Genomic DNA, 12,255 nt, shown 5'->3' with positions numbered 1-12,255 from the left:
AGCATTTCGTCTCTTCATAATCAATGTCTCAAATGGATGCTTTTCTGTAATTTTGTATTATTTTCACACATGAAATTTTCAATGAAGATTCATATTTTTTTATGTTTATGTGTTAACAGATGCCTGTACCAGGCTTGATGCTTTGATTTTTAAAATAACCTGATTATTTAGTGTCAAGCCAGATTCTTCACATCCATTTGTATATACTGTATATATTTTGCATAACAGATAGAAGGCCTCAAGGTAGATTAGTTATATAACTGAGTTACCTTCTCTAAATAATGTCGTTATTATTATTATTATTATTATTTTTATTAACTCCCATATCTCTTGTCTTTGATATAATATAATCACAACATCTGAATATTCTTTTTTCATGCACACTTAATATCATCTTGGTTTAAAAAGTCATGTTTAATTCATGCCCATTATTAATTTAAAACCTTCTGAAATGTCTGAAAAACTACTAACATTTCAGTAAATTACTATATAATGATCAACATTTTAGTGAAATCTCAGAAACGTTTTAGTGAAATGTATTTGTGAAACCTCACAAAAATTTCGGGGAAATGTTAGTAAGATCTCACCACAATTTCAATGAAAGTTTTGGTCGAAATGTTTACGAAATCTCACCAAACATTTCAGTGAAATAAAAAAGACTTAAGTGATTGCATCATGGCTTAGGTTTTGTATGCAAGAAAGTAAATGAGGACAAGAAAAACCTAAATCATCTTTGATAATGTCTGTAATAAATAAAATATATATCCATTTTAAAAATTATTGTGAATATTTATCACTGATTCCCTACTGAAAACTGCCTTAAGTATGCCTGGAATATTTCGTTCGGGATGAACTATTACTAAATTCCATATGAACTATTTACAAATTCCATATGCATTATTGCCGAATTCCATATGGAAATTTTAATTTTTTATTCCATATGAACAACCTACAGATCTCATGGACTAATTTTCATATTCCGTGGGAGTTTGCGTACGGAGTACGTAAGGAATCCATAACATTTCCAAATTGATACATTAATATCCATAAGAGTTGTTGAGCTATAGAATAAAAATGTCCATATGGATATTTCTGTAAAAGAACGTATGGATTCCATATCCAATCCATATGTAAAATTTCGAACAGGAGGTTAAGTCCCGCCCACCTGTCAACTCCATTTATTCAAGCCCGGTGAGCCCCTTCGACCCTCTCACAACTCAAGCCATCACAGTAAAGTAAAAGTTGAAGAATATCACCTTCCTCATTCTCAGGGACATACTCCTGTAACTCTCCAGTATCTCAGTCATGCCTACTGTAGTAGAGCCATCTTTGTTTACGATGCCCAATATAAATTTATATGAAGAAGCAACACTGAATTGGGTATTTATGTTTATTATAATTTGATCTTTGAATAAGGGCTAACACAGTACAATACATGGGTATGAATTAGCTGACAACTTAATGCGCATTGAACTAAAGTGCATATGGGAGCAATCTAATTCACTGAAATTAGAGTCTAACTTAAAAATAAAAATAATAACTGTCTAAATGTATTATTTTTTAAATTCTTTAAAGTTATTTACATTGACATATATTGACATTTAAAGGCACAATAGTGCAGCTGAGGGTGAATTTTCTTGCAAAAATGTTGGGACATTTATGTACATCAACTGATTAAATACTATTTAAAGGGCATTTCCGGGGTAATATCAAGTACGTAGGGGTTCTCGTTATGAAATACGAGCTCTCTGAAATCTTCGTACGTAGAGTAACGAATCTATCGTCTCCATGTTGAAATCCCGCTCGGCAGTGATCGGCAGATCCCGAATGAATAACATACATAATTCCGGTGACCGAAATTTGCATAATTATAGGCCACATTGTAAACACTGAAGATGATGACGTAAAACACAACCACGCTACGAGACCGCCCAAAATGTCAACAACGGTGAGTACGATCTTCTTCTGATTTCGTTCTTTTCTTCTTATCCTTTTCGTCTAATTTTAATTTTGAGAGGAAACAATGAAATGTATGTAGAACTACTTTTATAGTGTTATTTCAAAGTTTTTATGGTACGAGAATAATTTAAATCGACGTGCTCTGTACAGTATTGCAAAAACCCACAGGTACTCACTTTATTTCTTGCCCAGTAGAATTCGTACTCCCTCACGTCCCCACCACTCAATTCTATAAATGAAAAGCATCAGGGATATTTAAATATGCTCAAAATTGAGTATTTTCATTAATCTATTTATAAATTTTAACCAGATTGTCACCAGTGGACCCCTAACACCCATCTTTCTGACGTTTCAAACAAAGCGGAAAAGAATTTGTGTGCTTCTCCAAGTTAATACTTTACATACACAAGGTTTTAAATAAGCTTTTTTTTTTTTTTAAATCTGCGACTAGAATATGGAATCCATGTCGAAAACTCATGGCCAGATCATAAAAAGTACACACACACAAACGTACAGTCACTTGTCAGCTGAAGTTTGACCACAGCTTTATTCTTGCACATGTTTATTGGGTATTGTGCACACTGAGTAAATAGACACATAGACTTTGCTTTGGTACCCATTCGAGGAAAGTAGGGGCCCTTTTTAAATTTTGGATCCCCACCCCACCCAACACTTGACCTGATCCAGCCCAAAAAAACTTCCATCAAATCACAACCTCTCATGTATTAATTTCTGATCCAAAGTTAGCACTATATTCCTATAAGTTTGATAAGTAATCATGAATATATTAGTTGTCAAATTATGAAATACATTTACATATTAAAGTTCATTAGATAGACTTAAATCAGCTCACTTTCAATCTCAATTCTAGAACGACCTTTAAGAGGAAGAGGGAGAGGAAGGATGAGGCATGGAGCAAGAAGTTGAAAAACCAGATGGGGGAGAGGAGGAAGACATGCTGTGCAGCCTAAAATCTGAGCTGACCAAGCTCTATACATAGTTCTGACAAGGCAGACAAGAATGAGGGTAACTGTTTATTTATATCTTGCAAAACAATTATTGATAGATATTGAAAAATGTTTGGTACTAAGTAACTTGGCAAAGACTGTAATATCTATGTCAGTAGTGTTTTGCACAACTTAGAAAATGCATACTTGTATTTTACCAAACAATGTATGTTTAAACTGCTTTACTTTTTGTTGCTACTCAACACCCCAACCCCAATATGATTTGATAAAGGAAGACTATGCACAGATACCATAGAAAATACAGAGGCCACCTCATTTATATGGCCACCTTATATGATACCAAAATGGTAAAAGTATTATGGAGACAATCTCATAGAGTACCCCATTGCATGATCAAATACATATAATTGATATGAAACTAAATACAAAAGGATTTAACATGGGTCACTTAAATGTACAAGGTATAGTGGAAAAAATAGAACAGATTAAGTTAATGTCGTCTTCCAAGGAAAATAATATGCATGTTTTAGGACTCACTGAAACCAAATTAAATGCTAGCCATAATGATAATCTATTTCACTGTCAAGGCTACAATAAACCATTATGCAGGGAGAGAGAGACAGCGGGGGGGGGGGGTGTGTGTTGTATACATTACAAGATGTAAATGCAGAAAGGCGACCTGACTTGGGGTCACATGAAATTGAGAATATTTGGGTGGAAATTTCTCAAAATAATGCAGAATCATTCCTAGTTGGTTTCATTTATAGGTCACCTTCCTCCAAAGCAATTTGGAATGATAACTCTTTGAAACAAATAGAAAATGTTCATGCACAGGAGAAAGAAACATATATATATATATATATATATATATATATATATATATATATATACTCAGCAGTGTAAATAAGGACCTACTCAATACTCAAATAAGGAGTAACTGGATAGAATTTTTTGAATCATTAGGCCTTGTCCAGCTGGTAAATGAGCCAACAAGTGTAACAGAAATATCAAGCACTCTTATTGATCACATTTATACCAACCTACCAAACAATGTGGCTCATGTTAATGTACCAAATGTTGGTCTTAGTGACCACTATCCTACTTTTTTGACAACAAAGGTTAATTGCAACAGAAATAGGAAACATACACACAAAACTATCACTTACAGATCTTTCCAAAATTGAAGTAAATAACAATTTCAAGATGACCTATATAAAGTTCCATGGAATATTATCCAAAATTTTTATGACATATGTGAAGCTCTAAAAGTGTGGACTGATTTATGAATGTAGTCTCTAAGCATGCACCACTAAAAGTACATTGAGTAAAGTATGAAATCCAACCTAACTGATTTACTACTGAAATTCTAGATACTATGAAGACACGAAACCAACTGAAGGCTATGGGAAACCATGCACAATATCAAGTATGGGGAAATAACAACAAGTATGATTGAAAAGGCTAAAAAAAACTTTTTATCAATCAATGCTTGAAAACACAAACAGCAACACAAACTCCATTTGGAAAGTCTTCAGTGAACTCATTGTGGTAACACACAAAGATCAGACAAATAAAATTCACTCACTTCTGGTAAATGACACAAAAGTCACTGATGACACTGACATTGCAGATGTTTTGAGTGATTTTTTTTCACTAAAGTTACCACTAAGTTAAAAGAACCAGTGATAGAAAACAACTATAATGAACTGAAAAATCCCTAAGGAGGTATGTTTCTCTATCCCACAGGTATAAAAAAAACTGCTAAAAAATGTCTCAGTAAACTTGTTATCAAGAAAGCTACAGGACTTGATCAGATTGGTCCACCACTCATTAAAACTTCTGCCTCAGCTATTTCAGATAGCATAACATTCATAATCTATTTAAATATTGCAACCTCATCTGTCCCCAAAATATGGAAAACTGCAAAAGTAATGCCTATGCACAAATCTGGTTCTAAGAATGATGCTGATAACTACCAGCCAATTTCAATACAACCAAAACTTGTCAAAATTGATTGAAAAACATGTCCATGACTTGTTCATGTCATATTTAACGAAACAGTTGCTGTTACACCCTATTCAATCAGGCTTTAGACAGAAACATTCATGTGAGACTGATTTGATCTCTCTAACTGATAAATGGCTTCAACCACTTGATCAAAGTTGAATAATAGGATCTCTATTTGTAGATTTCAGGAAAGTTTATGGGTTGGTGTACACGAAATTCTTTTAAGAAACTGAAAATCAACCAATGTGATGAAAGTACAATTACATGGTTTACTTCAAACTTAAGTGAGAGAACACATGTTTATATAAATAATGTTCTGTCGGAACCTGGAACAATTAGATATGGAGTACCACAAGGTTCAATTTTAGGTCCATTACTATTGATACTATTTATTAATGGCCTACCACTTTTTACTAAGGGACTCAATTTCATCTACAGATCTCTATGCAGATGACACAACATTGTCAGACATCCAAAACACAAAGCACAAACTATAAATTTATTTACAGGATGCCCTAAACAAACTGGACAACTGGTGCACATGCAATGGCATAGTGGTAAATAGTTGAAGAACTAAAATATTACTTATTCAACATGGCAAAAAAGAACAAATCTTGGTAGTGATGAACTATGTGTGACATGGAAGGATACAAATTTGCAAATGGTTTGTCATGATAGACTACTTGGTGTTTTGGTAGATAATAACCTATCATGGACTGAACATGTCAGTAAAAAAGCCAATTCAAGTTTATGGCTTTTCAGTAGGATAAGGTACAGAAAACTATTTTATAACAGTTACATACAACCCTATTTAGACTACTGTAACACAGTGTGGAGCAATTTAAATGATAAAATCATAGCAAAGCTGGCACATCTTAAAACAAGTGCATTCAGGCTATATCAATCCAGAAAGTAAGCAAGGAAAATTTTAGCTGGTAAGTTAAAATTATTACCTATTAAAGACTGAATCCGGTTGAGAAAAGCCAACTTCGTGTACATGATATCCAATAATAGTGCTCCTGAATATTTACAATCACTATTCAAGTATAGGCTACCTGGTAATACTCCACAACTGTGATCCATGTCTACCAAACAGTATAAAATTCCCAAACCAAATAAGGAATTATTCAAAAAATGTTTCCAGTACTCTGGAACTTTGCTCTGGAATAGTATTCCAGTTGACATTAGAAATGCCAACTCTATTTCCTTCTTCCAAACCAATATATACAGCGGCTTAGAGATACACTTAAAATAGATAAATTCCTTTGTATGAGGGCCTAAAGGTAGATTAGCTAAAATCATTTCATATATAGGTATTAGTGATCTACGCTAGTGGCATTCAAACAATCAATACTATTAAGGTCAACTTGCTCTTTTTTCAATTTAATTAATAAACCAACTTCAGTAATACATTTATTAGTTTTATTTTTTTTAAATACAAATTGGTAACAAAAAGTCTATGCAATCTTACTTTGGAGTTCAGCAATTAGACCTGACTAGATTGCAGTTTTTTTAACAAAAAATTAGACATGTACAGAATTCATATAGCAATTTAAGTCTTGTGAAATAAATACTACACTTTTATTCTTCTGTTTTAAATAATACATGCATTAATGTGTATTTCTAAAGCCCCAAAATATGTTAAGATAATACTATATATGCAATATCACGATAAACATAAGGACTTAATATTCCTAAATTGTTTTATTTATCCAGAATTAAGACTGACATGAACGCTTGCAAGAAACTTTTTTTCTTCATATCTGATCTAACATTTTTGGGTAAGAATTTTAATTGCCCAGTCTGCTTGGCATTCAATGTTTCCACCTTTGAACTGGTGATTACTGCAAATGATTTCTGTATAACAAATTTACTCGATTCAATGGCAATTTTGAAATTTCTTTAATTCTTTCAATAACTTTTATATATTCCTTGAGCGTGTTAATGCCAAAGCTTACATTTTTTATGTACAAAATGTATATCACAAAAGGTATGAATAACCTGACAGGTATGTTGGCTACATTACAGAAAACCTCTTTCTGTATACAGGATATGTGTAGCACATACCTATGAATGTACAACTTGCACTTTTTACCAATAAAATAAAAATACTGCACCAATTTACAAACAGAATTAAAACTTTGATAGTTACTCTTACAATACAACATTTACAATGAATTCCATTTCCAAGGTGGACTCTCAAAGATTGATAATTGATGTACAAACATGATTGTTGTAAATGTTATTTCTTTGCAACCACTGTGAAAGAATTTTAAAATTGTAAGCCGTCCAAAAACAGACATGCATGCAAATGATAAGGACTTTGTTTTAATTTACAACTGATACTCATCGAGTAGATTCTTTTCATTACCTGATTTCAATGTGGGTACCTCACTATACTAAACAAATCTAAGCTGCAATCAGCCATTCCTATTTGATCCCAATACAGGAGTCTCTGACTAGAAATGCTCCCCAAAAACTTTGAGCTGTCCATCTTAACATAAACTATCAGTTCTAGTTGCGATGGAACTCTCAGTGTTCATGTCAAAATAAAAACCATGTGCAGTTTTGATCCACATGTATTTCACAGTGGAATTTGCTGATCAAAGATGAATAACATTTGAATAAGCACATGTTCCTATTATTTCTTAAAATACATTTGTTTACATTTTAGAAATAGCATAATACAATTGGAATAATTTTTCAGATTTTTCAAGATCTAATCCTTGGTGAGGATGTACTTGCCTTGTCCAGGATGTACAGACAAAATGTTCTTGTCCCCAACAATAAAGTTGACTTGATGAGTGCCAACAGTCATGCTACCTATAGGCAGTTCATACTACGGCAACATGGAAGGCTGGGGTCTGGACAGAGACATGTAATTCCCTCGTGCTGTTTCTGGCAGATACATGACAAATATCCAGATGGACAATACACTGGCTTCATCCCCTCTAGGCTTGCGTGAACTTAAACATTTTCTTGCATGTTTGAATTTGTATATTAATGAATACATTTGACTTCATTCATTGTTTTCTTATAAATGCACATAATATTGCATCAAACAATAACACTGGTCAACAGTGAAATCATTACTGACTTGAAAAGGCCCTAATCTGTAGTATTTTGGTGTGCCGAACACGAATATAACCGTGAAAAATTTGTATTGGCTCTCGTTTTGAAGATATTCATATACCTCATTTTCTATGTTTCACTGTGTAAATTTCTCCAGTAGGACTGCAGCAGCATCCGGAATAATGATGTAACATTGCATAATACCATCATGCTCACATCATCCACAGTTGATTGCATCATTTTCTGATGCAATGCAATACTAATGCCATGCGGCTGCTGAAGTAAGTTGATGTCAGCAGTGTACTATACATGTGTAGGCCTATTATACTAATGCCAGGCGGCTGCTGAAGCTGACGTAAGCAGTGTACTATATAAAGCCCAATCAGATAGGTTCAGCATTTAAAATATTTTAGACGTTGTGCGAGACAGTTCAAGCTACTGTTACATAAAACTTATTATTTTATCCATTTACGTACAATAAAGAACAGTAATGCCTCGAAAGTGTGTTAATACCGCGGACAATTTTTGCTATATTTGTGGGGAAGTGACATTTGCCAACCAGAAGAAAAGTATCAATTCTCAAGTGAAGAAGGCATATCATCTTTACTTCGGATGCAAGGTTGGTGACCAAGACAAGCCTTGGGCTCCGCATATATGCTGTGCTACATGTACAACACAGCTTTCACAGTGGTTGAATTGCAAAAGGTCATCAATGCCGTTTGCAGTCCCAATGGTGTGGAGAGAGCCAAGCAACCACCTAAATGACTGTTACTTCTGCTTGGTTCCTCCTCTTTCCGGCGGAATAACGAAGCGAAAGAAGTCGAGAATAGTCTACCCAAACATTCCGTCTGCATTGAGACCAGTTCCACATGGTGAGGGACTTCCTATTCCAGAACCTCCAGCAGAATATTCTCTTGATTCATCTGACGAAGACAAAGGTGAGTCGACCTGTTCTTCTCCTGGTCCATCAGCATGCAGTGATCCAGATTTTCACTGTGGTGCATCATCAACCCCACACAGAATAACACAGGAAGAACTAAATGACCTGATTCGTGATTTGGACTTATCAATGAACAAGGCAAAATTGCTAGGATCAAGACTCCAACAATGGAATCTTCTAGAAGAAGATGTCACAATTACTGCATATCGAAAGCGCCACCAGCAATTGGAGCCTTTCTTCAGAAAGGAAAGTAATCTGATATTCTGTTCCGATATTGAGGGCCTCATGAATGCTTTAAAAATCACTCATGACCCACAAGAATGGAGACTATTTGTGGACTCTTCGAAACTGAGTCTCAAGGCTGTGCTTTTGCACAATGGAAACATTCTTCCATCTATTCCAGTAGCGTATGCTGTCCACATGAAAGAGACATACGATAACTTAAGGCAGCTACTGAATTCCATTGAGTATAACAAGTACAGCTGGCACCTCTGTGGTGATTTGAAGGTAGTTGCCCTTTTAATGGGACTGCAGCAAGGATATACAAAATACATGTGTTTCTTATGCGAGTGGGATAGCCGAGCAAGGGAAATGCACTACATGAGGAAGGAATGGACTCACAGGCAGAATGTAGCCATTGGAGAGAAGAATATCCAACACCCAGCTCTGGTTGAGGCTCAGAAAATCTTGCTACCACCCCTTCACATCAAACTAGGTTTGATGAAGAACTTCGTGAAAGCCATTGACCGAACTTTGCCAGCATTCCGATACCTGCATGAAAAATTCCCTCGACTCAGGGAAGCAAAGATTAAAGAGGGAGTTTTTGTGGGTCCTCAGATTCGAGAGCTTTTCAAAGATGACCGGTTCAACAACTTGCTGGAAGGTGACGCGAAACAAGCATGGAATGCTTTTCGCCTAGTTTCTACAAACTTCCTCGGAAATGTTAGGGCAGAAAACTATAAGGAACTAGTAGAAGACATGTTGATGAAGTATAAGAAACTTGGCTGCAATATGTCTCTAAAGATTCACTTCCTTCATTCCCATTTGGATTTCTTTCCTAGCAACTGTGGTATTGTTAGTGATGAACACGGCGAACGTTTTCATCAAGATATCGCAACAATGGAACAAAGATACCAGGGAAAATGGTCCACTACAATGCTGGCTGACTACTGCTGGACACTCCTCAGAGATGCTCCCGAACAGCTGTACAAGAGACAGGCGAAGAAATCTAAGATGTAATCAATGACTTGATTTTTTATAGGTAGGCTATTACAGTTGACCTTTTACTATTGGAATGCATTTCGTTATGTAAACATTAATTTCTTGCAGATTACAAAAAAACTAGAGCCAATTTTGCAATTTGACTGTCATATTCGTGTTCAGCACATAAAAATTGATAAGAATTGACTAATTTTATTTCAGTAACATGACTTTTGTAAAAATTTGTTGTCCAGTGTAATGCTTTCAGATTTTTTTTAACACCAGTCTATTTCTACCTATAAACAATGTGGGCACGAAGATCATAAATAATCAATATAAAATGTTTTCAGCAACTGCATATACAATATTATACATTATTTTATTTTCAACTACTGATATTTCAGGATATTATATAAAGTGTAACCTGCCTTAGCTGACACCTCCATATACCAGACACTGTTTCATATTTTACATTATTAAAATAGAGAGATCTCCTTCACCACACCAAAACTAGAGTTGATAGTGGTTCTTAAGGTGCCAGGTTTCTACAAATTCTACTGGGATCATCTTCCTTTAGTTCTCTTCTCCTCTGCATACCCTGCTTTCCCTCAGGTTGACAGATGAAGGTTTCTTTATAAGCTCCCTGATGTGGGGATGTTTTCTTTTCCTTGCAAGGGTAGATGGACCATCTGCCACTTTTTTTGTTGTAACATCGATGCCTGCTTTAAAGAAAATTTTATTTTCTTAACATGTGTGACAAGCATCCCCATGCTAACCCATATTAACTTTTTACCCAATATTAGAGCCTCATGATCAGTTCCCAAGAAGGAGTTGTTGAGGGATTGTTTTTGTTCTTATTTGTTCTATCCACAAAATACTATGTGAGACAGGATACATTTTTGCCCATTCATTCAGAAAGCAACATGTTTTCATGAACAGGTATTAGCTAGTAATCATCATGATGACAGCATCTACCCCAAACGTCCTGAGGATATTCCATAAACCCCATATATCCTTAATAAAGTGTGTCAGTTACCTGGGAAAGTGCTGTACATATCACTGGATCTAATTATTAGACTTGCATTGCTCAAATCAAAATAAATATCCACTAAAATGATAACAATACTAATTACAAGATCTGTATGCATGAAAATATTAAGATTCCTTACCACAAATATAAATGTGTGCCGATTGTTGCAAAATGACTTGTATCTAATAAAAAGTTTTCATGATTTGTACATGTGAATAATACTCCATTCATCTGATCTCCAGGCAGGGATCATAATGCGCAATCAATATATAAAATTATTTCTAATGTCCTGTAGTGAAATAAGCTTACACTATCTCCCCTTCTTTGTTTCTCATTACACCTCAGCCACTATGGATATTGTGATCCAAAGCAGCTAGCTCATTCCTAATCCTGTACACAGGAGGGATGTATGAAAATCTCTTGGCACTGTACATCATGATCTGCTGATGAAAAACTTCAAGCTCAGCAGTGCTTCTGCAATTATCAAAAACATGTATCTTGTAACATGTGTTATTTGTAATCTGCTAACAGATTAATACAGTTATTAAATAATCATTACCGTTGGTAATTTTTGCATACATAAAATCTTTACTGAAGTGTTTATTGATAGAGTGTCATGGAATTGTTTATACCTGATGTGCATGTATTATACCTGAAATTACCAAAGACTTGAGAAGCAGAGTCACTATACATGTATCATGTGCACACATCTTATGAATTCTAACTTATTCAGATCTTCAAATGGTAAATATATACAGTAATTTATTATTTAGTTGAGAATAAAAATATTTAAAGTGTTCTTCACATTTTTCTTTTAAATGCCATGCAATTGTTGCTATCCTGAAATGGTATACCTGAAATTTAAGTAATACTCTACTGTGTAGGAACCTTTGGTCCAAGAGCACCTGTGCCAAGGTTTTCAGCACTTCGGCTTTCTTCTTGGGATCATCTTCATCAAGCCAAGGCTTTGTCAGCTCTTCATTCTCCAGGTAAAGTTCATGAAGACAATTATTAATGCCTTGGCCATGTGAGAGGATCTACTCGTGTATTGGTGATGTGATTTAGGACACTCCTCAAGA

At 34.8% G+C, this 12,255-nt stretch overlaps 1 long non-coding RNA gene across 1 annotated transcript; it reads left to right on the top strand.

Annotated features, from left to right (window-relative positions):
• The first annotated feature begins 1,663 nt into the window (after positions 1 to 1,663).
• On the top strand, positions 1,664 to 7,951 carry LOC149780042 (uncharacterized). Its single transcript, XR_016414873.1, has 3 exons — positions 1,664 to 1,948; positions 2,831 to 2,985; positions 7,642 to 7,951. It is a non-coding gene; the product is annotated as an uncharacterized LOC149780042 (long non-coding RNA).
• The last annotated feature ends 4,304 nt before the right edge of the window (positions 7,952 to 12,255 follow it).

The sequence above is a fragment of the Sinohyriopsis cumingii genome, chromosome 16 (assembly GCF_028554795.1).
Source record: "Sinohyriopsis cumingii isolate HCF-2022 chromosome 16, ASM2855479v2, whole genome shotgun sequence".
In the NCBI taxonomy this organism is placed as follows: domain Eukaryota; kingdom Metazoa; phylum Mollusca; class Bivalvia; order Unionida; family Unionidae; genus Sinohyriopsis; species Sinohyriopsis cumingii.
The sequence above is the reverse complement of the archived record's forward strand: the minus strand, read 5'-3'. Positions and strand labels throughout refer to the sequence as shown.